This window comes from Giraffa tippelskirchi, chromosome 8 (genome assembly GCF_054371585.1).
Source record: "Giraffa tippelskirchi isolate mGirTip1 chromosome 8, T2T-mGirTip1v1.2.pri, whole genome shotgun sequence".
NCBI classification, from domain to species: domain Eukaryota; kingdom Metazoa; phylum Chordata; class Mammalia; order Artiodactyla; family Giraffidae; genus Giraffa; species Giraffa tippelskirchi.
In genome coordinates, this window is record NC_137282.1 from 14,359,473 (window position 1) to 14,386,795 (window position 27,323).

The 27,323-nt window shown below is 40.7% G+C and overlaps 1 protein-coding gene and 1 long non-coding RNA gene across 18 annotated transcripts in view; one reads left to right on the plus strand and one right to left on the minus strand.

Annotated features, from left to right (window-relative positions):
- LOC145518640 (uncharacterized) overlaps positions 1 to 27,323 on the minus strand; it is a 379,656-nt gene that overhangs the window by 168,763 nt on the left and 183,570 nt on the right. For 2 of the 17 annotated variants that reach the window (XR_014063068.1, XR_014063066.1), the window contains one exon: positions 17,174 to 18,013. The exons of the other annotated variants lie outside the window; for them this stretch is intronic. The gene's annotated coding sequence lies outside the window, so the exon portion shown is untranslated. Of the gene's footprint in view, positions 1 to 17,173; positions 18,014 to 27,323 lie in introns of those variants that run through there. 17 annotated transcript variants of the gene reach the window in all.
- On the plus strand, positions 8,836 to 10,042 carry LOC145518650 (uncharacterized). The gene is made up of 2 exons (XR_014063080.1): positions 8,836 to 8,958; positions 9,709 to 10,042. It is a non-coding gene; the product is annotated as an uncharacterized LOC145518650 (long non-coding RNA).

Consider the following 27,323-nt stretch of genomic DNA (forward strand, 5'->3'; position numbering starts at 1 on the left):
CAACTTTTTCCCACAGTTAAAAATGAATTTATTCTAAATTACTACAGATTTTAATATTAGTCTCTTACTTCTCACAGGAAAATTTGGAAGAGAAGGGGCCAACAGGAATGGATGGTGGAATTGTAGTACTGAGGATGCTCTGGAAATGGTAAACTTTTCCTTTTAGAGAACTTCACCAGACTCTTCACAGCTACAAAACGCAATGAAGGGGGAATCCCAGAGACCTGACTTCTCATCTTTACTTTGGTGATAATTAGCTTCGTGATCGAGGGAACTGACTTACCCATCTGGACCTCTTTCTTCACTTGCATAAAATGAAAGTCTGGAGCTGTAAGATCCCAGAGCCCAGCTTTACACCTGCACAGAGTAGGTGTGCTTTCTCAGTGTGTACTAAATGAATGAAAGAAAGCAACTTTCAGCTTCATCATTCTGTGACACTAAGTTACATTTCTGGTGACCTGATGAGTAGAGTCGGCTCGTTGGAAAAGACCCTGATGCTGAGAAAGTTTGAGGGCGGGAGGAGAAGGGGGCGACAGGGGATGGATAGTTGGATGGCATCACCAAATCGATGGACATGAGTTTGAGCAAACTCTGGGAGACAGTGAAGGACAGGGAAGCCTGGTGTGCTTCAGTCTATGGGGTCACAAAGAGTCAGACACAACTTAGCAACTGAACAGCAACACAGTCACATCTTAAAGCAATGATCTGCACATGTGCCCTGGTGCCAGCCACTAGGCCAATGTGCTTATGAATTGCATTTGCTTGGCTGGAAACTTACAGAGGGCAGGGCCACATTTGTGGGCAGTTCAAATTCTTATAAAATACAGAAACTTTCAAAGAGAGCTTGCAATTGAAAGATAGTTGGTTCAAGATTTGTGTAGGGGACAAGAGAGGTTTACAGTAGAGTATAGGTGAGTTATAGAACATAAAGTACCCATATAAAGTATAAAATAATGAGGAATACACAATCAAAAGTAATAGAGAAAGGTCATATCTACAGCTTAGTATACATAGAATATGTACTTTCAAGCTTCAGACTCTTTACTGAGATGGTTAGTGGTTGTTTCTACAAGCATTTCTTAGAAGAGTTTGCATTTTCTGTTATATTGCAGTAAATATATCAATGATGCCAACTTTCTATGGATTTTTAGGTCACTGGGAATCATAGCTCCTAGAATACTTTCTTTTCTTTCACTTTCAATAAGTTCTCATTTGAAGATGTATTAAGTGCCAACTACACTGTGAGTTACTCTGGCTATAAAGATGAAGAAAATATAATCCTTATTACTGAGAATCTCACAATATGGTCAGAAAGATGGGTAAACATAATTACATCAATATAGTATTGCAATAGTTACATTTAAATAATATGACTTAATACTTTGAAATAATATAGAAGAACAGGGAAAGAGAACCTAAGTCTTACTAGCTGAGGTGTTAGGAGTGGCCAGCTGAAGTGGTTTGAGCACTTCAAAATATGTGGAAGTAGGGAAGAGCATGGAAATCCATACCCCCCCTGCTTTCCCCTAAATAAGTTGAATTCTCTCTCCTATTTGAAGCATAAGTTAAACGTTGGAGAATATTAGGGGATAAGACTGGAGTTGCGGGCAGAATTCAGTTTATGAAGGAACTGAAGAGTTGAGATTGTACGTTGGGTTAGCCAAAAGGTTTGCTCAGGTTTTTGGAAGAAAAAAAAAAAAAAACAACCTTTGGCCAACCCAATATTTAGTCATTTGGAGTCCCTTTGAAAGAAAAGACCAGTTAGTCTTTGCCATTCCTATAAATTTCAAAATTATAATAGGTTATACACCCAGGAAAATGGTACCTAGTGATAGATGCCCAACTGAACCTGAAAACACATTGTGGGGCACATCACTTGTGACTTTTTAAAAAATTAATGAACAAATGCTGTCACATACATTAAGACTGGACTTATACTCAAAGTTGATTGCCATATAAAGGAAGTTTATGAAGACATATCTGCTTACCTTGCGATCACTCAAGAAGCCAAAATATGGATACAAAGAGACTAAAGAAAAAGTTATAACACTACAAATAGGGGCTACCTGGTGTGACACATATTCTCACACTAAGCCCTTAGAGGGAGAGATCACTGGGATTACAGTAGTCGGCTCAGAACTGATAGAAAAGGTGGGTCTCCAGTTTAGCTTTGAAAAATGAATGAATTCAAATAAGTAAAGGAGGAGGCTAAAACATTCATTTGGGGAGATTGCACAAATAAAGCCTTGAAAGTGGAATTTACTATGATATTTGTTGATAAGATTAATTATTTGCTTATTTCGTACTCATGATCCAAAGCCCATATATTATTCAAATTTCTGTAGTCTTATCTGAATGTCCTTTGTTGCACTAGGGTTCCAAACAGGTGAGTTAAATGAGGCAGAAACCACCTATTTTATACTTTTGAAGCCTTTGATGGTGGCACTAGGTTTGGGGTTACTATTCTGGAGGATGTGGATACAGCAGTTTCTAGGTTCCTGGGCATCTGAGTTCTGGCTTTATTTATTCAGAAGTAGTAGGTGCCAAGGACTGCATGTAAAAATAATATGATGTACTAAGCTTGTTAGAGCCTATCTTAGTGTTAAGCTTGAACACACTTCACCAGTTACATTAGACTACTTTGAAGTGAAAAATTTAAAAATAAAAATAAAAAAAGACTAAGGTCAAGGTCCAAAAGAATGATGTACAACCACTGGAGTGTTGTTAGACAAATAAGCCAGATTGTTTGGAGAAATTCTTAATGTTTCAGTTGGGAGGGGAAAAATGAAGCATGAAACTCAAATACAATCCATTTACCAGCCATGGAGTTTTCCAAGGGTGACTTTTTTCTTGTCTGGATTTTCAGCAGTCTGAAATATTGGTTTTTTTCCCTGAGATACTGACTCTTTCTTGAAATCAGTAATGGAATAGACATTGTATTTTCCTTTGTACACAATGAAACGGCTTATCTCAAAGTCAGTAGGAGGAGTGAGAGGCTTGTCTTAAAGCATGCGCATGCATGCTCGTTTCACAAAAAATTAAACAGGTCAATGTGCACCTGGAGGATAATTTAGGGGGGTACATTTTTTTCATCTGATGATCCTATGCTTCTGCCCAAGACAAATCTGGGCAATTCTTTGAACATTGTTTCATGAGAACTTATTTATGTGTGGTATTCTCTAGAAGTGAAAGTTGCTCAGTCATGTCCAACTCTTTGTGACCCCATGGACTGTGGTGCATGGAATTCTCCAGGCCAGAATACTGGAGTGGGTTGTCTTTCCCTTCTCTCGGGGTCTTCCCAACTCAGGGATCGAACCCAGGTCTCCTGCATTGCAGGCGGATTTTTTTACCAGTTGAGTCATAAGTCTATAATAAATTCAATCTAAACCACAAATTTTATGTCTTTATTTTAAAACTTTATTTGCTTTTATGAATATAAAGTGTTTTTTTTTTTTCCAAATACCACTAGGTTAAGCTATACTAAGAGTATTAACAGGCCTTATTTTTTATTTTTCTTATGATTTTGTCACTGTGTCATGTTCTGGGCTCTTGATAATTGATAGGTTATTGTACTTTCTTAGAAAACAAAGATGGGATAAGTGTTAACATTCTCCCCAATTCCAGCATTCTGTCTTGAAGACAATGAACTATCACTAGCTCACTCTTGGTCCCCAACACAGAAGAGAGGCACACTGACAAAATACAGATTATAACCTTTGCCTGTTGATATGAAGAATACGGATTTATTAAAAAATATCTATTAAATGCCTGACATACACAAATATGATGTCAAATGTAAGAATACTGGTCCCTTCCCAAAAGAAGTTTAAATGAAAGAGGAGGAGATAAAATATCTAAGAAAATGAACTAAATACACTTGTGATAAATGCTTTATAGGAGAAGCCCTTCTGGGAATGTGTAACACAGGAACTCGACCTACATAGAGTATCAGAGAAGGCTTTTTTTTTAGAAGGCGAGTTTCAAGCTGACACCTGCAGCATGAGGAAGATTACTGTGGTGAAAGATGTGTGTGTCATGCACATAACGCCAGTGACTGCATCAGGAGGGAAGTATTTCAAGGAGAGGGACATTATGTTTAAAAAAATGTGAAACGGATAGTTAACCTGATGTATATTAGAAAAATTTTAAAAAGACTGTAGTGGAAACACACAGAGCAAGGGGAAAAGTGTTTTAAATGAGAAGAGACATATCACACAGGGCCATGAAAGGCAATTCAAGGATTCTGGATTGGATTCTAAAAGCTGAGAGAAGACACTTAAGCGTGGGACTTTACCTAATCGGGTTTGCAGTTTGCAAAGCTCATACTGGCCTCTGTGTGAGAATATGTGGTATTTTCTATGGGAATAGTAGATCATTAACAGAGAAACCAAAATGAGCCCATGGGAGGTTGTGGTGCCTTCCAGAATGGAAGGGTTCCAGTGAATGCTTGTGATTCTAGTGTGAGTGGGGGGGACAGAGAAAGATTCAGATTAAAGCCTAGGTGGGTAGGGGTGGAGCTAGGAGAACAAATCCAAGAGTCTAGAGAGATGGCAGAACAGGGGAAGATAAACCCAAAAGGTCAAGTGTTTATGAATTTTACTTAGTTTTAAAAATTGATAATTGTGCCCTTTTAAATGAACCACTCTCTTCATTCTTTTAATAGTTACTGAGCATGTTTCATGTTCAAATACTGTATGGGGACCCTGAGGATACCTACATTTTAAGCATTGTACAGAGATTGTACAATTTCTTCTTGTATCTGTTTGGATATGGTTAAGAAAATTGAGCTATTTCAATCATTCCTGGAATAAAGGGATTTAATACAGGAGTTAAGGCTTATTCATCCTGGACAACAACCTTCTGGAAGGCTGCAGTTAGAAGACTGGGGAAAGAGTCATTGAAAACTTCAGCGTGAAACCCTAAAGTGGGTGTTTTTCAAAAGTACAATGATAAACCACCAGAAATGTTTAGTCTTTGGGAAAGATATTTTTCCAGCTTACTGTAGTGAAGAGATAACTCACAGGGAAATCAGAGAAATCACTACAGTTGCTCACAATGACCCCCAAAGAACAGTGATCTCACCTCCATTCTGCCTTGTAAATGTCATGTGTGTGCATATGTATGTATGTGTGTGTGTGTGAGTTGCTCAGTCATGTCCAACTCTTTGTGACCCCATGGACTGTAGCCCACCAGGCTCCTCTGTCCATGGGATTGTCCAGGTAAGAATACTGGAGTGGGTTGCCATTTCCTTCTCCAAAGGATCTTTCTGACTCAAGGATCGAACCCGGGTCTCCTGGACTGCAGGCTGATTCTTTACCATCTCAACCACCAGGGAAGCCCTCTAGATGTCATGCAAGTGACTTTTATAGGTAAACTTTATCTTGGAATGTAGCTCCTGGCTTCCCCTCTGCATTATAGAGGAGATCTTAGAGTAGAAGTGTGTTAATACAGGTTCTCCATGAAGTTGACTCTAAGATGGAGTTAAATGTGCAGCTTTTATTAGGGGAAATGCCTGTGAGAGAAAAATGAAGAAGAAGCTGAGGGAGCTGGGAGAGATATCAGACCACGATGCTCTTATGAGTAGGATACAAAGGAAAAGGGAAGGAGGGCTGAGCGGAAATGACAGACCACTGTGCAGTCTAATGAAGATTGGCCAAAGTTTCAGGGAGCCTTCAAACCAAAGCTGGTCACTGGAGGAGTCCCAGGTCTCTCAGAAAGATGTCTGCTATATATCCTTGCCACATTCAGCCCTCGGCTAGAAGTAGCCCATGGCAAGGGTGGTCTCAATGAAAATGTGGTAATGAATCTCAGAGCGCACAGTGGGGGCCTTTCTCCAAGAAGCTTTCTGCAGCTGGAGGTTTGTGAAACCTGTTTTCATGGACACCACACTAAGGACCAAGTGAAAGGCTGGCATCTAATAATCTAGCAGAGTCCACTTTTTTGTCAACTTAACCCATGTTGAGCTTCTGAAGAAAGACTAGAACAACATCTGATGCAGCTCTTCTGACTACAACCAAACACATCCTCATCTTTTCACAAAAAAATGGAGATACCACATGATGGATGCAACTTTATTTACCCTGGGTGATATTTATCACTCTTCTAACAAGTCATAATCCTTTTGATATCCTTCAACTTAAACAATGAGTTATAGAGTTAACCGCTATTAACATATCTTATATCAGATAAAAAGTGAATTGGAGAAAGAAAAGATAAATTTCTTTATATATATGCAAAATAATGAGAAACACGGACGACTAATCCAGTTCCCATTCTTGAAACTGGTCATAAGGCTAAAACTGCAATTTGACACTTTCTTCCTCCACTGTTCGTTTCATATTCCCTTTGCACTCAGCCAGTATCCCAGCTGGTATGGTTTTTATCCTGGTGGGTCTCTACTGTTGGTAGTTTTGCTTGTATTTTGTTATTGTAGTTTCTCAGAAACATTTACTATAGAATACGGAGATGCCAGGAGGTTCCTCAGAGAATCCCTTGGGTTCCAGGCATGCTCCTTTATGCTGCAATGAGTGACAGTAACTCTGTTTCCCCTTGATGTCACCTAGCCAATGTATAAACTCCTTTGTTTGAGACACCCGAAGTGACCAGGTGTCAGTCTAAAGTTTTAGGACAATGAAGCCTTTATGTCACTTGGAAGCTTCTCTGTTTTGGAAACCAAGACCTCTAATCAAAAGGAAATCGAAATTTTGGGGATGAGAAGCAAAAGACTTCTACTGGGTCACGGGATGTCATAGTGAGATGATTCATTCTCACTTCCACCCTTGGTTTCCCAGACTCAGGCATCCTAGCTGTGTGCTGGTTCAAATCATGTCATATTCAAAGGACATTAACTAGTCCTGTAAAACTATTATAATCCACATGGTGCCACAACTGAGTTCTTCACTTTTCTACCAGGCCACTTCTGAAAGTGACCTCCTTGATCATTTGCTCAGTTCATGGTGACCAGCGATGCCTTGGTTCAAGCCCATCTGTTAAAGCCTGCAGGAACTATACATCTGAAACATCCCAGAGATGTTTCAGATACAGTTCCCTTCTTTTAAAAAATTTCCAGGAATAAAACAGTCACAATGATCATTTCATGATTAAGAAATTAAAAATGCTTTAAGAGAGGCACAAAGAGTATGCTCTACTGATTAAGAAGGGGGAAAAAAGCACTTCCAGTTTGGTTGTCAGATGAGCCTGAACGAAGAAGCAATGTGAACTGGAGGAGCTGCTCCAGGCAGTGGAAATAGAGCAAAGGCAAAAGAGGGAGCAATTTCAGGAACTCAGCAGGAGCCGGCTGACTTGGTCAGAGATAAAACAAGTATAAGAAACAGGTGGGAAGTGAAGTTTGAAAGGCGAAAAGGTGTAAGATCTTTGCAGGAATCAGGAATATCCATCTAATGACGTCTTCCTGTCACAAGACATAGCAGGAGGGTTGTCTCTTTGTTTGTTTTCTTCCAGAAAGGAAAAAAAAAAAAATATTGCAGCATATTACAGCAGATGAAAGGTCAGAGCTGAAACGCTGTTTCTACTGCTCAGCGGTGTGGTCTTGGTACAGAGCACAAGCATGGAGGTTCTCTAAGCTTCAGCTTCATTGTCAGTAAATGTGGCTGATCTGACTTCCTTTGCAAGGTTAAGAGGATGAAATGCTCAGCAGGCCGTAGTACCTAGTCATTTCTTAAATAAATACGTCTGGACATATGCACTCAACTAGGCGGTAGATCATGACGATGACGGAGACTGATGACTGTGCGTGGGAAGCGTCAGGGGAGGCTACAACCTGTGACTCACGCGCACCAGGTCCCACAGTGATTTTGTGAGTCGGAATCTGAGGCCAGGGCTCCCAGGACTCTGAGAAGACTCAGATCGAGCAGGTAAGTGAGGTGGCTCTTCTTCAAACCACATTTTATTGGATCATGACCTACACCTTTGATTTTCTTTTCATCTCATCCTCCAGGGAGAAAAGTTACTTTAGGATAGTTTGTTGCATAAAAAAACTAGATCCAGGTATATAATTTCATAACTTTAAATATTAGATAGATGTGTCTATTGCTTAAACTATTTTGGAATTTTAACAGAATTCTACACACTCTCAACTCCCCTCTCCCCACTGCATCTTCTGCCACATGGAAAGACACCTTCACATTGTCCATCATTATGACCAGTCAATGTAATCAATCTAATAACGGCATGCTCTTGTGATATACAGGCACTGTTCTAAGCACTACACATAGAAGTTGTTATTTAACGCACGAAACAAGGTATGTGCATATGAGGTATGTGTTCTGTTTTTCTTTCTTTAATTTTTTAATTTTTTGGCTGCCCTGTGCCGTGCACGGGATTCTAGTTCCCCAGTGATGGACTGAACCCACATCACCTGCATTGGAAGCACACACTCCTAAACCACTGGACCCCCAGGGAAGTCTGAGGTATGTGGTATTTTTACAGATGAAAAAACTGGGACAGAAGTGAATCAAGTAATTTGCCAAAGCCTCAGAGGTAGGTGCTAAGTGGTAGGACTGGGATTCAAAGTGTGAGTGCCCATGGCACGCTGCCCTGGCTCCCTTGCGCCCACCTTGCAGGGCACCCGGAGGCAGTGGCCCCGAATCCCCTGTGGTCCTCCACGCACACCTTCATGAGGATTCCCCTCTCCAGGCTTTACGTTTCCATCAAAATGAGACCATCTCACTAACACTTGCCTTAGTGCAGGTCTGCAGCCCTTGTTTTGCCTTTGATAAGTTGAAATACTCTTTCTCTGTCTGATCTACACCCTGCTTCAAATGATATTTCTGTATCTTCAGTTTTGAAAGTTTAAAACCCTGGGGTTAAACCTAGATTTCTTAGCAGCGAAATCCCTCCACTTCAGTTTCCTGTGCTTTCCTTCTCGCTGCATCCAGCATAGGACGGGGCCTGTACGGTTTGTGTGCGGATCCTCAGATGGGCCCCTTGGCATGGAGGGTAAGATTGCTGAACTGCAGCACTTTTTTTTTTTTTAACCTCTCAGCTGAGTGCAAACTTGAAATCAGATTGAATTGCTGGAGCCATTAGAGGGGACTTCAAAGCTCGCACTGGCAAAAGGAAGAACCTTACAGGAGTAGAGGAATTTAAGGAGAGATCAGAGACACCTAGAAGAATTTCACTAAATTTTGATATATGGGAAAAGTCTTTTATTTTGGCTGCCCATGAAGGCTTTATGTACCTATCTGTCTATTTGACTGGCTACCTGTCTATCTATTCCTCCCTCTCCACCCAACTAATATATTGGAGTTGGAAATTTTCAGGGGGACACCCGAAGTTTGGGTTAAGTATGATCTAAAATTGGGCAAAGTCAAGAGCCAAGGAAACCCGCATCACCAGCCACTTCTGGGTTACAGTGTCAACATCTTAACTGAGCTACCACTTTTCTGGCATTTCTTTTGAGTCAGTCACCACCTAAATATTTGAGCTATGTTAACTTGTTTTACCTTCACAACAACTCTATCAGCCAGCTTGTTACTGGCTTCCTTTAACAGACAGGGAAACTGAGGCATAGAGAGGTTAAGTGCTTGCTCAAGGTCACAGTTAGGGTGTGGCAGAGCAAGAATTTGAACCTCATTTGTTTTGGAGACCAGCCTCTTTACCACTACGTTGCACTCCCATGATTTCTGAATTCTTATTTCCCCTATATTACATTTGTTTCTTTCCTCTATCTCAAAAACCGAATCCCAGACATCTACAGGCATGACTGCTTAGACTTTATTTGTTGAGAATTGCGATCTCTCCCAGCAAGACAGAAACCCCTCATAGCATCTTCCTACCGCGGAATGCTGGCTGCTTGGACACAGCTGATTCCACCAGGGATTGGAACTTGACCTAAGAAGGGCCAACAAGATTCTCAGAACGGGGAACTGAAGGTGAATAGTGAGAACAGCACAAATTCAGGGAAGGTTCATGAACTCCTGCTGTGAAGGTTCCCATCTTTCTGAATCCTGATTATTAATAATGTCTTTGGATTTTGTGTGACCCCTGAGAATCTTTCTAATAAATTTGCTATATGAATAAACCAGATGGAGATGGCCTCTGCAACTTGTAAGCAAGGATCATAATTAGGTAAGACACCGTGCCTCCCATTAGCAGCTCTTTCGCACAGGCTACTTGTCAAACAGTTCCCCAGTAATAAATATTATTTTGCTAAGCCACACACATGCTATTATTCTTCCCTCAGTACAGGGAAGGCGTGCTCAAATACATATACACACACGGAGCTCTAGCCATATTTCACTTTTTTCCCTATCAATTGTTTTCTTATTTTATAGCTAGACATTTCCTTTAGGTATTTCAACATGTATTTATGTTTATGAAATATAAATATACTATGGAATCTAAATCTTATAATTAATAACTCCAGAAAGCATCATTGCTCAATCAAACTGAAATAGCACCTGTTGCCTTGAGATATTACTGATGCCAACCCTTCAAAACCATGGCATAACCACTCCATAGCAAAGGGCGCAATGACAGTTGTGAGCAGGGGCACTTAGCAAAGGGCACTGAGGCAAAGGTGAAGAGGGAAGATCATAATTCTACACTTACATCAGTTTGTAAATTAAAAGATGCTTGCTCCTTGGAAGAAAGACTATGACCAACCTAGACAGCATATTAAAAAGCAGATACATTACTTTGTCAATAAAGGTCTGTCTAGTCAAGGCTATGGTTTTTCCAGTAGTCATGTATGGATGTGAGAGTTGGACTATAAAGAAAGCTAAGTGCCGAAGAATTGATGCTTTTGAACTGTGGTGTTGGAGAAGACTCTTGAGAGTCCCTTGGACTGCAAGGGGATCCAACCAGTCCCTCCTAAAGAAATCAGTCCTGAATATTCATTGGAAGGACTGATGTGGAAGCTGAAACTCCAATACTTTGGCCACCTGATGCGAAGAACTGACTCATTTGAAAAGACCGTGATGCCGGGAAAGATTGAAGGTAGGAGGATAAGGGGATGACAGAGGATGAGATGGTTGGATGGCATGACCAACTTGATGGACATGAGGTTGGGTAAACTCTGGGAGTTGGTGATGGACAGGGAGGCCTGGTGTGCTTTGGTCCATGGGGTTGCAAAGAGTTGGACACAACTGAGCAACTGAACTGACTGACTTATTTTAATAGAAGAAAAACACTACTTCATAAAGTGAACTTTTGAAATTCATATTTTCATTTGATTTAAAATTCAACCAACCAGCTTATCAATTAATATCTTTGTTTAAAAGAGTAATTAGCTGCCTGTTGCATTGCTAGGCTATTTCAGTATTAATATTCTGTTCTTTTTTGGTTCTATTAACTTTCTAATTCATCTTTGCCTGTTGCGCATGTTGAAATCAACAAAGATCAGCACTGTGAGTGCCTTTTTTTTTTTTAATTGAAGTGGGGCTTCCCTGGTGGCTCAGAAGGTAAAGAATCCTCTTGCAATGCAGGAGACCTAGGTTTAATCCCTGGGTTGGGAAGATCCTCTGGAGGAGGGCATGGCAACCTACCTCAGTATCCTTGCCTGGAGAATCCCCATGGACAGAGGAGCCTGGAGGGCTACAGTCCATGGGGTCACAGAGTCGGACATGACTGAGTGACTAAGCACAGCACAGTGCTGGTTTCAATTTCAAATTTCAAAGCTGATTTACAGTATGTTAATTTCTGCTGTAAAGCAAACTGACTCAGTTATACACATATACACATTCTTTTTTATATTCTTTTCCACTATGATTTATCCCAGGATATTGAATATAGTTCCCTGTGCTATACAGTAGGACCCTGTTGTTTATCCATCCTGTATATAATAGCTTGTATCTGCTAACCACAAACTCCAATCCATCCCTTCTCCACCCCTCCTTGGCAACCACAAGTCTACTCTCTACCTCTGTGAGCCTGTTTCTATCTCATAGATAGGTTCACCTGTGCCATATTTTAGGTTCCACATATAAGTGCTATCACATGACATTTGTCTTTTCTCTGACTTACTTCACTTAGTATGATGATCTCTAGTTGGGCCTTTACTTTTGATTATACCAAGATTGCTCGAGAGGGGGAAGTTCATGATGAGGATGGATGGACAATCACTAGGACCCGTACATCCTTCTCTGTCTTGTGGTTCATTCATTACATGCCATATTTGGAGCTGTATCTACATTTTTTTTTTTGGTATTTAAACTTTTAAGTTCAAAATCTTGCTGCCACCTTTTGTTGTGGCTGTCTAAGCCTGCTATTAATGACTAGTGTGATCAAGGAGGGACAAGCCAATCTCATCTTCCCTTTGGTGAAGCGGTTCTCAACCAAGGGCCACTTTGTCCTTCAGAAAACATTCAGTGACGCCTGGAGAAAATTCTGGTTGTACATGGGTAGAGGCCAAGGATACTGCTCTATATCCTACAAGGCACAAGACAGCACCCCCGCCCACCGAGGTCACTGGTGGAGAAGTTCTGGGGCTCTCTGTAGTGTTACAGGGAAGGCAGTGCGCTGAGATGGTGAAGGGCACGAATTTCAGAGCCAGACAGCCCTGGCCTAAAATTCTGGCTCTGCCATTCACTGGCTCTGATGTTACTGGCAAGCTATTCTTCCTATCTGTGTCTCAATTTTCCTACCTATTAAATAAGTAATAATGATCATTATCATCTCACATGCTAGTAAAGTAATGCTCAAAATTCTCCAAGCCAGGCTTCAGCAATACGTGAACCGTGAACTTCCAGATGTTTAAGCTGGTTTTAGAAAAGGCAGAGGAACCAGAGATCAAATTGCCAATATCCTCTGGATCATCAAAAAAGCAAGAGAGTTCCAGAAAAACATCCATTTCTGCTTTATTGACTATGCCAAAGCCTTTGACTGTGTGGATCACAATTAACTGTGGAAAATTCTGAAAGAGATGGGAATACCAGACCATCTGACCTGTCTCTTGAGAAACCTGTATGCAGGTCAGGAAGCAACAGTTAGAACTGGATATGGAACAACAGACTGGTTCCAAATAGGAAAAGGAGTATGTCTAGGCTGTATATTGTCACCCTGCTTATTTAACTTATATGCAGAGTACATCATGAGAAACGCTGGGCTGGAAGAAACACAAGCTGGAATCAAGAATGCCGGGAGAAATATCAATAACCTCAGATATGCGGATGACACCACCCTTATGGCAGAAAATGAAGAACTAAAGAGCCTCTTGATGAAGGTGAAAGAGGAGAGTGAAAAAGTTGGCTTAAAGCTCAACATTCAGAAAACTAAGATCACGGCATCTGGTCCCATCACTTCATGGGAAATAGATGGGGAAACAGTGGAAACAGTGTCAGACTTTATTTTTTTGGGCTCCAAAATCACTGCTGATGGTGATTGCAGCCATGAAATTAAAAGACGCTTACTCCTTGGAAGGAAGGTTACGGCAAACCTAGATAGCATATTTAAAAGCAGAGACATTACTTTGCCAACAAAAGTCCGTCTAGTTAAAGCTATGGTTTTTCCAGTGGTCATGTATGGATGTGAAAGTTGGATGGTGAAGAAAGCTGAGTGCCGCAGAATTGATGCTTTTGAACTGTGGCGTTGGAGAATACTCTTGAGAGTCCCTTGGACTGCAAGGAGATCCAATCAATCCATCCTAAAAGAGATCAATCCTGGGTGTTCATTGGAAGGACTGATGTTGAAGCTGAAACTCCAATCCTCTGGCCACCTCATGTGAAGAATTGACTCATTGGAAAAGACCCTAATGCTGGGTAGGATTGGGGGCGGGAGGAGAAGGGGACGACAGAGGATGAGATGGTTGGATGGCATCACCGACTCGATGGACATGGGTTTGGGTAGACTCTGGGAGTTGGTGATGGACAGAGAGGCCTGGCGTGCTGCAATTCATGGGGTCGCAAAGAGTCGGACACGACTGAGCGACTGAACTGAATGATCATTACTGTGTAGGTTTGCTGGGAAGATTAAGTGAATGAACTGATATAAGTAGAACAACTTAACATTGTTCAAGGCACATGATACTTGATAATAAATCATATATTTCACACTCTTCACCTGAAATAGTTTTCTCCCAAATAAATTTTCCTAGGAAACTCAGACAAAAATAAAATAAACAAAAGATGAACGCAAACGCACAAACAGACACACATATTGAATCATGATTCCTTACTCTAAGGCCATGAAGCCCAATCACCAAAAGGCCTCCAAGACCAAGCTTACTATTTTCCTTGTCTTTCTCAGTTTGTATAGAGCAGAGGTGTGGCAAATTCAAGTGATTACAGGGTCCAGACAGGTAAAATATATGGCACAGGTGGCCTAATGTTGGCATTTTAACATATAGGACTGTCTTCACTTCTACAAAGAAATATATTCTCTCCTATTTTCCTTGAATCATGTGGCTCTTCTGTTTTCCTGGTCTTGACAGAGACATGGGTATAGAGAAATATTTCTCTCCCATAATCCAACCAACAGTACAATAAAAATGATAAGTGGTAAGTAACACTTGGCAGTGATGCTGGAGAGATAGTTGTAGGGTGTGTGTGCCAACGGGTGAAGGCAGACCTGGCCTTGAAAGGGCAGCTGCTACTCAAGTTTGGACAATTGTTGAAATGTGGGAGTATAGGTCTAGTGGATGCCAAATCTTTTCACTTTCTGGCAAGAGTCAGAACTCTGGATTTTTATGTGAACTCTCTTGATATTTAAATGTTAGTTTATATTCTTGAAAAATTGTTCAGCAGATAAAACTTGGCTGAAGACTAAATTCTACTGTCTCTAGACTAATAAAATAAGGACTCTTTTCTACCTTTCAATCTCATTATCATGATTCAGAATTCTCGGCACTGTTGATTGCATTTACTCATTCAACAATTATTACTGAATGTCTGCTGTGGATCCAGTGCTATTTTACATGCTAGGGATATAGCAATGAAGAATACAAAATACCTGCATTAGGAAGCTTGCATTCTTGTGGGAAGAGACAATGAAAATAAATATGGAATATATCAGGTGATGGTGTGGGTTGCGAACAGCATCTAGCAAGCAGAAAAGATAGAGAGGGCCTTGTGTGCTCTGTGCTGTGTTTGGTTGTGTCTGACTGTGACCCCATGGACTGTAGCCCATTAGGCTCCTCTGTCCATGGGATTTCTCAGGCAAGACTACTGCAGTAGATTTCCATTTCCTTCTCCAGTGGATCTTCCCGACCCAGGGATCAAACCTGAGTCTCCAGCATCTCGTGCACTGGGAGGGAGATTCTTTACCACTGAGCCACCTTGGAGTCCCAGGCCTTGTGTGAGAGGCCTCAAAATAAAAAGTCATTTGAGCAGAGACATAAAAATGATAGGAAAGCAAGCTTACTCATGTTTCAGGTACTAGAATTACAGACGATTGGTACAGAAGGTGCAAAGGCCCTGAGGCAGACAGATAGGGAGGCCAGAGCACAGTGAGTGGGGACCAGTGTGGAAGGGTCTGTGGGCTCTGGAAAATGTTTGGATTTTGCAACAAGGAGATGGGAAGCCATTGGAAGAGTTCCAGTGGAGAAGTCACAAGTTTCCATTTATATTTATTCGGATTACTCTGGCTATATTGAGAAGAGATGGCAGAGAGACAACCTATTTAGATTCTCTGAGAACAGTAGTTGAGCCTGAATCTTGGTAACAGTCAGTTGTGAAAACAGTTGAAACTGGTTTTTAACCTAATACCACTTTTCTTCAGTCCTCCCAGTTAAAGTGGTGGTGGTTTCGTCACTAAGTCGTGTCTGACTCTTGTGACCCCATGGACTAGAGGCTGCCGGGCTCCTCTGCCCATGGGATTTCCCAGCAAGAATACTGGAGTGGGTTGCCATTCCCTCCTCTAGCAGATCTTCCCAGCCCAGGGATCGAACCTGGGTCTCCTGCCAAATAATTGGCAGGCAGATTATTTTACCACTAAGCCACGAGGGAAGCCACTTCTCTTACTTACAGGCAAATTTTAAAGATCCCCAGGCATTGTACTCTTTTCCTCTCTAGAATCTTCCAGGTCTCATAGCTTTGTTCTTGCCCTTCTACCCCTCTGCTAGGCTCTTTCTGACTTAGACTATCAGATGAAATGGACTCTTCTCTTCCTAAGCTCATCTTTACCCTGGGAAGCTATCATGTTTTATTCTGCATTCCTTATCTTATTCTTGGATTTTGGAATCATCACCTGCATTCTGCACCGCCCCCCCTGGCCCATGCTCCACTTGGTCTGGAAGAGATTTGAGGACTCCTGGGTGCTGGGTGATATTGATTTCTGGCCATCTCTTCCTCAGGCATCAAAAGGTGGGCATCTGTACATCTCTTATTCTTTCAATCGATGATTTTACCATGTCTGGATAGTTTTTCTCTTTTCTCTTTAAAAGCTGTTTTCATTTCCTTCATTTCCCCATTTCATTAAGAACACAGGCTCTGAAGACGATCAAGATTCAAATGCTAGCTTTTTCCAGTTCACGGGTCCCGAGGTGAGTAACTCAATCTCTCAGAGGTTCCTGCTGTGTTAAACGGGGACACCAGGACTCATCTGTCAGGGCTGTTGTATTAATTGAGTTAATACATGTAAAGTACTTGGAACAGCATCTGACACAGAATTTTCATTTAATAAATGTTATTGTTATTCTTATTACTGTTCCTTTTCCTTTTCATTATTTACATGCTTTCAAAAGTATTGAATCTTTCAATGAATATTTAATGTGTGTACCTACTGCTCAATAAATCAGTGTTTAAAACTAAAAAGAATAGTCAGTAACTTACAAACGTTTAAATATTCACTGAATGATATGATTACTATTAGCAAAATGTCACTTGAGTTGACTCTTTTTTTAACAGGAGGAAAATGCGAAGGATTTTAATTTAAATGAATCGAAGCTATTCTATTTCATAAGACCCTGCCAGAAAATGTGTGTAGCTTCAGAATTTTAAGTGGAAAAAGGCCACCTCCCATGAATCTTCCTTTAGTATTAATGTATTTATATCTGCGCTGTGTTAGACCCTCATGGGTGTGGAAAAAAGGAGGTGGGGGATGCGATTGGAAGGAGGATGGTGCAGGTTTTTCTTTTTTCTTCAGAAATAACAATCACCCCAAGAGATCTGACTTAGTCTCATTTTAAGGAGAAAGGTGTGGAGAGACAGAGCAAAGGGATGAAAGAAAGCAAGCTAGATGGAAAAGGAATAGCTTGAATCATTTAAAAACTTCATAGTGAGTTATAATTGGTATTTATTTATGATTTTCATTCTTTCAGGAATTCAATGGGTGGAAATCCAGCCTAAAAAACAAATACAGGCAACCTTTGCTTTTTACAGAATTCAACACATGGCTGCCTTCACGGCAAAAGTTCCTTAGGTAGATATTTAAAAGAAAACTCAAATTGCAGGAAAATCAGTCGGCAAACAGATTTTCCAGGCCTGTCTTTTAGTTATTTATTAATTTATTCCCTTGTCATTTTATCAGATAACTAAATCCTCTGGAAACCCTGATACATCCTGAATCCTTAGCTTCAAATTTCTGAATGAGCAATGATGAAGAAATGGATGGAAACAGATGATTCCAGCATTCGAAAAGATTGTGAAAGTGAGTAGCAAACGCACCAAAAGATTTTAAGACCCTGATGAGGGTGTTCATCTTATTTGAGTTACAGTGTAGACCCAACCAGACAGTGATTTCAGATCTTTATATCTGTGTCAACGTAAGACACAGCCCTTCTAAATGTCACTTTTCTCTGAGCCCTATTACTCCTGGACTTACAAATTTCCTCCCTTAATGTCTTGTATGTTTAAATAGAATGTTTATACATGCTTAAATGAAAATAGTTAAACGAAAACACATGATGAAATGGAAATAGATGTGAACATAATTGAGGCTGGCAGAAGGATTAACATCATCCAGATTCAATGCTGGTTAGGAAGTGGTTCAATTTTTCTGTTGGCTTGCTTATAAATCTGCTGCCTCCAGTTGCAAAAGGTAGTAATTTGGTTTAACCATTGGCCTCGTGTGCTCCATCTTCCTATGAGTTGAATACTTTCCATCTCTGCATGGTATCCTGTTAAATATTTATTATCAAACAATGTTGGAAATCAGATGAGGTTTTGTATCCAACTAAGACCCAAATGTCCCATGCGGAGCCCCTCCCCTAATTAAACCTCCATATCCTGTCCTTGTAATAAATGCTTGACTTAAGAACATGAAAGAATAACAAAAGTCTCCTGATTAGGCTAGAATGTATTTCCAATGCCATTACATTTTTTTTTTTTTTTCAGACCAGCGAGGAACCAACAGTATAATGTATCTTTTTCTTTCCTTGTTTAATTCTTAGGTGATACATGTTACTTTTGCTTCAACACAGGGTCAAAAGGTGATAAACTTATTACAACAAATTTATTTTCTTTGTTAATTTTGGCTTTTATTTTTTTTGTGTGCAAAGGTTGGTAGTAGAAGACAAAAATATATTTGACATATGAAAGAATTTGATCAAATGGTCTTTTATCTCAGTTATAATGGGGGAAAAAATTATCCCCTCTAACATGTGTTCACTGCAGATGGTGACTGCAGTCATGAAATTAAAAGAGGCTTACTCTTTGGAAGGAAAGTTATGACCAATCTAGATAGCATATTAAAAAGCAGAGACATTACTTTGCCAACAAAGTCCATCTTGTCAAGGCTATGGTTTTTCCAGTAGTCATGTACGGATGTGAGAGTTGGACTATCAAGAAAGCTGAGCACCAAAGAATCGATGCTTTTGAACTGTGGTGTTGGAGAAGACTCTTGAGAGTCCCTTGGACTGCAAGGAAATCCAACCAGCCCATCCTAAAGGAGATCAGTCCTGAGTGTTCATCGGAAGGACTGATGTTGAAGCTGAAACTCCAATACTTTGGCCACCTGATGCGAAGAGCTGACTCATTTGAAAAGACCTTGATGCTGGGAAAGATTGAGGGCAGGAGGAGAAGGGGACGACAGAGGATGAGATGGCTGGATGGCATCACTGACTCAATGGACATGAGTTTGGGTAAATTCTGGGAGCTGGTGATGGACAGGGAGGCCTGGCGTGCTGCAGTCCATAGGGTCGCAAATGGTCGAACACGACTGAGCGATTGAACTGAACTGAACATGTGTTCACCAATGTGAGCCTAGTTTCTCACCAAGAAGGCACAGTTAGAGTGCCTTCTGAAGGGTAAGGTTAAAGTTCATTCTAAAGCTGACATTACTCTCTGATCTGTATTCTTGTTTGGCATTCTAGTAACAGCTCAACTGACACCAAAACTACATTCGTATCTCTCCTTCCTCAAAAGAATCCTATGTAGGGCCAGATAAGTTCCCTTGTGGCTCAGCTGGTAAAGAATCTGCCTGCAATTCGGGAGATCTGGGTTCAATCCCTGGGTTGGGAAGATTCTCTGGAGAAGGGAAAGGCTACCCACTCCAGTATTTCAGTGTATAGTCCATGGAGTCACAAAGAGTCGGACACAACTGAGCGACTTTCACTTTCACACTAGTCTTCCCTGTAGCTCAAGAGTCTGCAATGCAGGACACCCAGGTTCAATCCCTGGGTTGGGAAGATCCTCTGGAGAAGGGAATGGTGATCCACTCCAGTATTCTTGCCTGGTGAATCCCATGGACAGAAGACTCTGGTGGACTAGAGTCCATGGAATTGCAAAGAGTTGGACACAACTGAGCGACTAATACCACTACAACTAAGTCAATATATGGAGAGTAGAATCTTTGAAACACAATGACCCTTATGTCTAAAACATTGTAACTTTCTCTGTATTTCATGTTATTGGATTTACTCAAGAAAAATAGCTAATCTTGTTAAATCATAGTAACTAAGGCTCCCATTAGGCAATTCAGCATGTCAATTCTACATTCTACACCAAGATGGTTTTTGTCCATGTCCTTCCCATGATGGAGACTGAGTGTAGGGAAACTGGACTCTGGTCTCCTCTCACACACGTGCTCCTCCCTGGCATCTCTTGAGGTGTCCTTCACCTTGTTGGGTCTCTTCATCCCTGGGTATTCTTTGCGGATGTCTTTTCAGCTCTGATGGTCCCACCTGTGTCCTTTGGGTTTCTTGTTAGCTCCTGCTGATTAATTCAGGCTCAAACATCCATGGCATATTTTCGGCTGTCAAAATATCTCATGATGTAATGACTTCTAATCTTCATTCCAAGCCTCTATAAAATGGGGTCTGATAGCAGGATGAGTTTCATTAAAGACACTGAAGAAGATTTGCATCAGATGTATAAACAGAATTATTTTTGTTTACTGATCTTGGTTGTGTGTAAATGTTGAGCTGCCTCACATGGCTACCCCTTTATATGAATTGTCTTCTGCTGTAAATGAAAGACCCATTAATATTTTGACATTAGATATGGGATAGATGCCAGGCATAACTCTTCTGCCAACAGAGCTGATATCTGGGTGAACAAGAAATTGGTGTAAAGTGATAAACAGGAACTATCAGTCACTTTCCCTTCCTGCAAATGAAAACCACGAGCCCAGGGAAGGGGGATGGTACCTGAAGTGACTTTGCCCAAGAAGTAATGTCTTAGTGAAGCAGGTTTGGGCCAGCATTTCTTTCAGAATATCCAGGCTACTTTTCCATAATATTTTTAAGATATTACTGCTCATAGCAGATATTCAATATAAGCCTTTATTGTAATTAGCACTCAGTGCCTAGTACAGTGCCTGGCACATAACAGGAATTCAAATATTTGTTAAATAAGCTAAAAAGGAATGAATGAATGGTCATCATGCTGCTTCTACCTGGAGGTGAAGATGCTAGAATGAAGCCTTGAGGTCAGCTTTTTAAGAAGTCAAAAAAATGGATGGACCTAGAGATTATCATATTAAGATAAATCAGACAAAAACAAGTATCATATGATATCATTATATGTGAAATCTAAAAAATAAGGAAAATGAACTTGTTTACAAAACAGAAACAGAATCACAGACATAGAAAACAAATACAGTTACCAAAGGGGAAGGAGGAAGATGGACAAATTGAGAATACGGTAATAACAAACTGCTGCTGCTGCTGCTGCTGCTAAGTCGCTTTAGTCGTGTCCGACTCTATGCGACCCCATAGACAGCAGCCCACCAGGCTCCTCCATCCTTGGGATTCTCCAAGCAAGAATACTGGAGTGGGTTGCCATTTCCTTCTCCAATGCGTGAAAGTGAAGTCACTCAGTCGTGTCTGACTCTTAGCGACCCCATGGACTGCAGCCTACCAGGCTCCTCCATCCATGGTATTTTCCAGGCAAGAGTACTGGAGTGGGGTGCCATTGCCTTCTCCTATTAACAAACTACTATATATAAAATAGATAAACAACAAGAATTTACCATATAGCACAGAGAACTATATACAATATCTTACATGGGGTTGGCCAAAACGTTCGTTTGGGTTTGGTGGCTCACTTGGTAAAGAATCCACCTGCAATGTAGAAACTGTCTGCAATGCAGTAGACTGCCTAAAATGCAAGAGACCTCCTGCAATGCAAGAGACCAGGGTTCGATTCCTGGATCAGGAAGATTCCCCTGGAGAAGGAAATGGTAACCCACTTCCTGTATTCTTGCCTGGGAAATCCCATGGACAGAGGAGTCTGGCAGGTTACAGTCTATAGGGTTGCAAGAGCCGGACATGACTTAGTGACTAAACCACCACCTAACATCCAAATGAACTTTTTGACTAACCCATAATAAACTATAATGCATATGTATATGTCACACACACACACACACACACACACACACACACACACATATATAATCAAATCACTTTGCTTTATACCTGAGACCAACACAATATTGTAAATCAAATATACTTCAATACTTAAAGTATAAGGTATACTTTATACTTGAAAGAAAAGTCAAGAAAAATTTAAAGAAAAGAAGAAAGAGTGGGAAAGGGGTACGAGAGTCAGAGCAGAGAAGAAACATGAATCCACAACACAGGAGTTAAAGAAGAAATTTTTCAGATTTTCTACGGCATTCATGGTTTACCTATTAGTCTTAGAAAGCTTTGGCGCTCTCTGTAAAAATGTCTTATGAGTCTTCCTCTATTACCCATAATGCCTTGTTCTCTATTTTGTTGCCCTTGTTAACTTTTCTCTTTCACGCCTAGCTGCTTCTATCTTTCAACAGCTCAAGAGCAAGGAAAATCAAGTCAGCATATTAAGGACACTGAGAATTCTAGGAAGCAGAGAGCGGAGAGGAAAGGGTTGTCCTTGCCCTCTCCTTTCATCAGACATAAGACATCCTGGTTTATCAACAGATGGTGATGGTTCTTTCAAAGCCAAAGAGGAGTCCAATTTCACGTTAATCTTTGGTTACAAAGTCTTCCCCTTCAAAGGTCAGCAGAAAGCAAAGATCAAAACCCAAAATGACACTCTTTTTTTTTATAGTGAGCCCCCTGCCCAAAGTGGAAATTCTCTAGTGATGACCAGAAACAAGGACTCCGTCTACTTGCCTTGGTATTTACAGACTATGATGGCCCCCGAGGCTGGGGCAGCTCCTTGCAGACAGAAAGGTGATTTTGAGGCTCACTGCTCTCTGCAACCCTTCCTCACCAGTTCATCGGTCAGACAGCACCTGCACTAAATATTTTTATGCCAAGGCCATGAAAATCCAGGAGTACAGCCGTCCTAAAAATTTCTCATTTCTTACCTGCCATGGCAAGGTCACGAGGTGGCTGCACAAATGGCTATGGGGGAGATCACATATGACGGGGCAGGCAGAAAACAGGAAAGGGATTAGATTGAAATGGCATGGAGGCCCTCGTAGAGACTTCCTTCCGACTAAGGCAATTCACAGGGGTCCTTCAGCTTAGGTCAAGCGAATGGACTTCACTGCAAAAATTCTGAAAGGCTTCCCCTTATTCACCCTTGGTTCTACCTCCTGTTTTAGGAGTGTGTAAACCTGTGGTTTTATCCCTCAGCTGCAGAAGAACTAGGCTAATGTTTAGAGCTCTTTCCTCATAGTGCAATGCTATCCACTCCACACTCTGTAAACCTCTAATCTCTAGGAATCTGTTTCTTCTTGAAGGTGCAAATGATCTCTGCCCACCTCATGAAGCCAGTATCAACATCAAAAGGTGCTTTCCAAACTAACACAAAAAGCAAATATATGTGATGACTATTGTTTCTATATATCACAATGTGATGAATATTGATTCTATATATCACATTTTTCTTTTCCTAGAATTTTTCAGAGGCCAAACTGGATGCTGCTGGTATCAGCCTGGGGCCCCATCCGCCTGTTAATTTATACAAATGAGTCCCAGGCCCTACCATGAAAGTGACTTGATGGAAAAGTTTTCTGTATGTAGGGTTCCTGAGGGGAAGTGCTACTTCAAAGAACAAATTTCACTGCAGGAAGAAGAAAGCCACAATACCCCTAAGAAATCAGTTACAGCAAGTTCTTGCTCCTAGTCAACTGATGGAGGGTTTTCTCACGCTTTTTAAGACTGCCTGTTTCTCTAATATTCAAGCCCTTTTTTCCATTTGCCTTTCAAAACATTTTTCTCCTAATGCTCTTTTTTATTTTTTTTTTCAGGTTCACATTTTTCAACTTTACAGTTTAAGTTCCTCATTCTAGTCTCCATCCTTAATCCATTTTTCTTTTACATATTTAACTTTTCATCTCCTGGACTTTAGCCTTTTATCTTAATTTTTTCTTTTCTCGACTTTCATGTGTTTAACCTTTTATCTCATTGGCTTCTTCCTCTTTATCTTCTATTTTACATTTCACCTATTTTATCTTATTATTTTTAACTTTCAATCTTTTAATTTTATTGGAATTTGAATTTTTAACTCTAACTTGATTCTTTTTCTCTTTTACCTTACTCTCAGTATTTCAGTTCTAATTTGCATTGAACCATCTACCATAGAGTCATTGTTTTTAAAGAGTAAACAAAGTAAAAGTCTATCTTCTTTAAGACTTAATTCTTATTCTTAAGTTTGCTTTTATAATGACGGGCCAGGAGGATGGCTGAAGATGAGGTGGCATAAATGAGAATCTGAACCTATGATTTCCTTTGAGCTGTTTTTCAAGGCACCCTTAGAGGTATTTCATTTGTCAGGCTGAGTTGCTCACACAACTTACACCAGAGAATCAAGAGATCTGGAGGCTGGGCCTTCTCCTTTCACGCTGGTTGTTGTTCAGTCGCTCAGTTATGTCCAGCTCTTTGCAATCCCATGGACTGCAGCACACCAGCCTTCCCTATTCTTCACTATCACCCAGAGTTTGCTCAAACTCATGTTCATTGAGTCAGTGATACCATCCAACCACCTCATCCTCTCTCACCCTCTTTTCCTCTTGCCCTCAATCTCTCCCAGCATTGGGGTCTTCTATGAACTGGCTGTTCACATCAAGTGGCCAAAGTATTGGACCTTCAGCATCAGTCCTTCCAATGAATACTCAGGGCTGATTTCCTTTAGGTTTAATTGGTTTGACTTCCTTGCTTTCCAAAGGACTCTCAAGACTCTTCTCCATCACCACAATTCAAAAGCATCAATTCTTTGGTGCTCAGCCTTCTTTATGGTCCAACTCTCACATCCATACGTGACTACTGGAAAAATCATAGCTTTGCCTATCTGGACATTTGTCAGCAAAGAGATGTCTCTGTTTTTAAATATGCTGTCTAGGTTTGTCATAGCTTTTATACCAAGGAGCAAGTGTCTTAATTTGATGACTGCAGTCAGCATCCACATTGATTTTGTAGCCCAAGAAAATAAAATCTGCCACTGTGCCATTTTTTCCCCATCTATTTGCCATGAAGTGATGGGACCAGATGCCATGATCTTAGTTTTAAAATGTGTACATTTGATTTAGCCAAGTTATCTTGTTTCTACCATTGATCCCACCAAGGCCTACATGAGCTTTTGTGTGCTAATAATCCCAGAGAATAAAACTTCATTTTGGCTGACCTAAATGAAGACCTCAACCCAGCCCGTAACCCTCTAATTTTTCCCATTTCCAATATTAAGCCCATTTTGGGTCAGATGAAAGAGATAGAGATGGAGCAATGTACTCTGCTGGGAACAGCTGGTTTTAAGGAACTAAGATGCAGAGCAAACCCAAGAGCTCTATTTTTTTTTTTCAATTTAGAAGACTCTCTAGAGTGTTTATCGTCTCTCTCAGATGATGATTGGTTGACAGGTAAAAGGTAAAGATCTATAGGCATTGCTTTCTCAGGGGATCTAATATTATTTGCATCTTAAGAGATAAGATTTTAGAACAGTTAATATTCTGATCTCCTAACTTTAGAATTTATTATTTTATTGGCTATCAAAGGAAAAATATATCTCTGTCAACTTTAAAGATAAGATCTGAACAGATACAGATCATATGATAACAGGCCTATATATATATACATATATACATGTATGTGTGCATGCTAAGTTGCTTCAGTTGTGTCTGACTTTTTGAGACCCTATGAACTGTAGCCCTCCCGGCTCCTCTGTCCATGGGATTCTCCAGGCAAATATACTGAAGTGGGTTGCCATGACCTCCTCCAGGGGATCTTCCCGACCCAGCAATCAAACCCCCTTCTCTTGTGTCTCCTGCGTTGGCAGGCAAATTCTTTACCACTAGCACCACCTGGAAAGCTCATATTCATGTATCTGTATATATCTAGATAGACTTAATCACTTTGCTGTGCACCTGAAACTAACACAGAATTGCAAATCAACTATACTCCAATAATTATTTTTTAAATGGTGTAGCCACTCAGTAAAACAGTTTAGAAGTTTCTTTAAAAAACGAAGTATGCAATTACCACAACAGTTAGCAAATTGCACTCCTATTCATTTATCCCAGATAAATGAAGTTATGTTCACACCAAATCCTATACAAAAATGTTTACAGTAGGTTTGTTCATAACAGCTGCAAGCTGGAAACAGCCCATGAGTCCTTCAATACACAAACTGAGATGCATCCAGGTCCTGGAATACTACTGAACAAGGAAAAATAATGCACTATTGAGGTCGGTATGAGTGATCCTTGTTGGGATGGAAATGTTCTGTACATTGATTGGATGAATATCCAAGTTGTGATACTATAATTTAGTTTTGCAAGGTATTTCAACTGGGAATAACTGGGTAAAGGGTATGTGGCAACTCTTTGTATTATTTCTTATAACTATATATGAATTGATGATCTCAAAATAAAATTTTTAATAAAAAACGTAAATCTGTATTCAGTGGTGAATACAATTTAGTGGTACTAGTCGTATATAAGTTACAAGTTTAAGATATTCCTATTCTGGAGTTTGGTGACTCAGCTCATCTCCATGGATTGGGCTCGGGTCTGACTGATATTTCCCATTCTGGAGCCCAGGCCATGGTAATGGCTGAAGCATACAAATACCAGTAGAAAAATTTCAGGTCACTTGCAACCTCAGTTTGGAACTGGCCCTGTCACTTTTTCTTCATTCTATCAACCAAAGCAAGTTACGTTGTCAAACCCACAGTCAAAAGGTGAGAAAATACACTTCACTTCTTAGTGAAAGAAACCATCAAATAAGATGGCATAGGGTGTGTCTAGAGGAAGGGGTTCATTAATACAGGTGTCCATGTATGGTACCAAGAGTGAAGGCAGAGGAGGCAGGCACAGGTTTTGCTATGCTGAGCTTAGTCACTCAGTCCTGTCTGACTCTTTGTGACCCCATGGACTGTAGCCCTCTAGGCTCCTCTGTCCATGGGATTCTCCAGGCAAGAATACTGGAGTGGGTTGCCATGCCCTCCTCCAGGGGATCTTCCCAACCCAGGGATTGAACCCAGGTCTCCCACATTGTGGATGGATTTTTTTACCATGTGAGCCACCCGGGAAACCCAAGAATACTGGAGTGGCTTGCTAGTTCCTTCTTCAGGGGATCTTGCTGACCCAGGAATTGAACCGGGGTCTCCCACGTTGCAGGCGGATTGGATTCTTAACCAGCTGAGCTACCAGGGAAGCCCAGGCACAGATTAAAGTAAGTTAAATGAAGTAGATGCTATTTTCTCATTGCTCCTATTTCCTCAGAAAATTAAGAATCAATGTCATGAGTTAAGATTGAAGATGTTTTAAGTGCTTGTAGAAAGAAAAAAGATACCAGTGGTCGCAGGAAAGGGGAGAATTCAAGGACCAGAAATATAATACAACTACTGAGCAGAACCATTGACAAGTTTCAGGTGAGATCACCCAGCATGGATGTGTGTTTCCTCCTAGGCTCATTCAACTGTGCAGATGCTGCAAATTACTAGTATGATGGTTGCATTTTGCCAGGTTTGTGATTTTACCAAGCAGTAGAAACAGGTGGGGGCTCAGGTGGTAAAGAATCTGCCTGCCAATGCAGGAGACTAAGAGACATGGATTCAGTT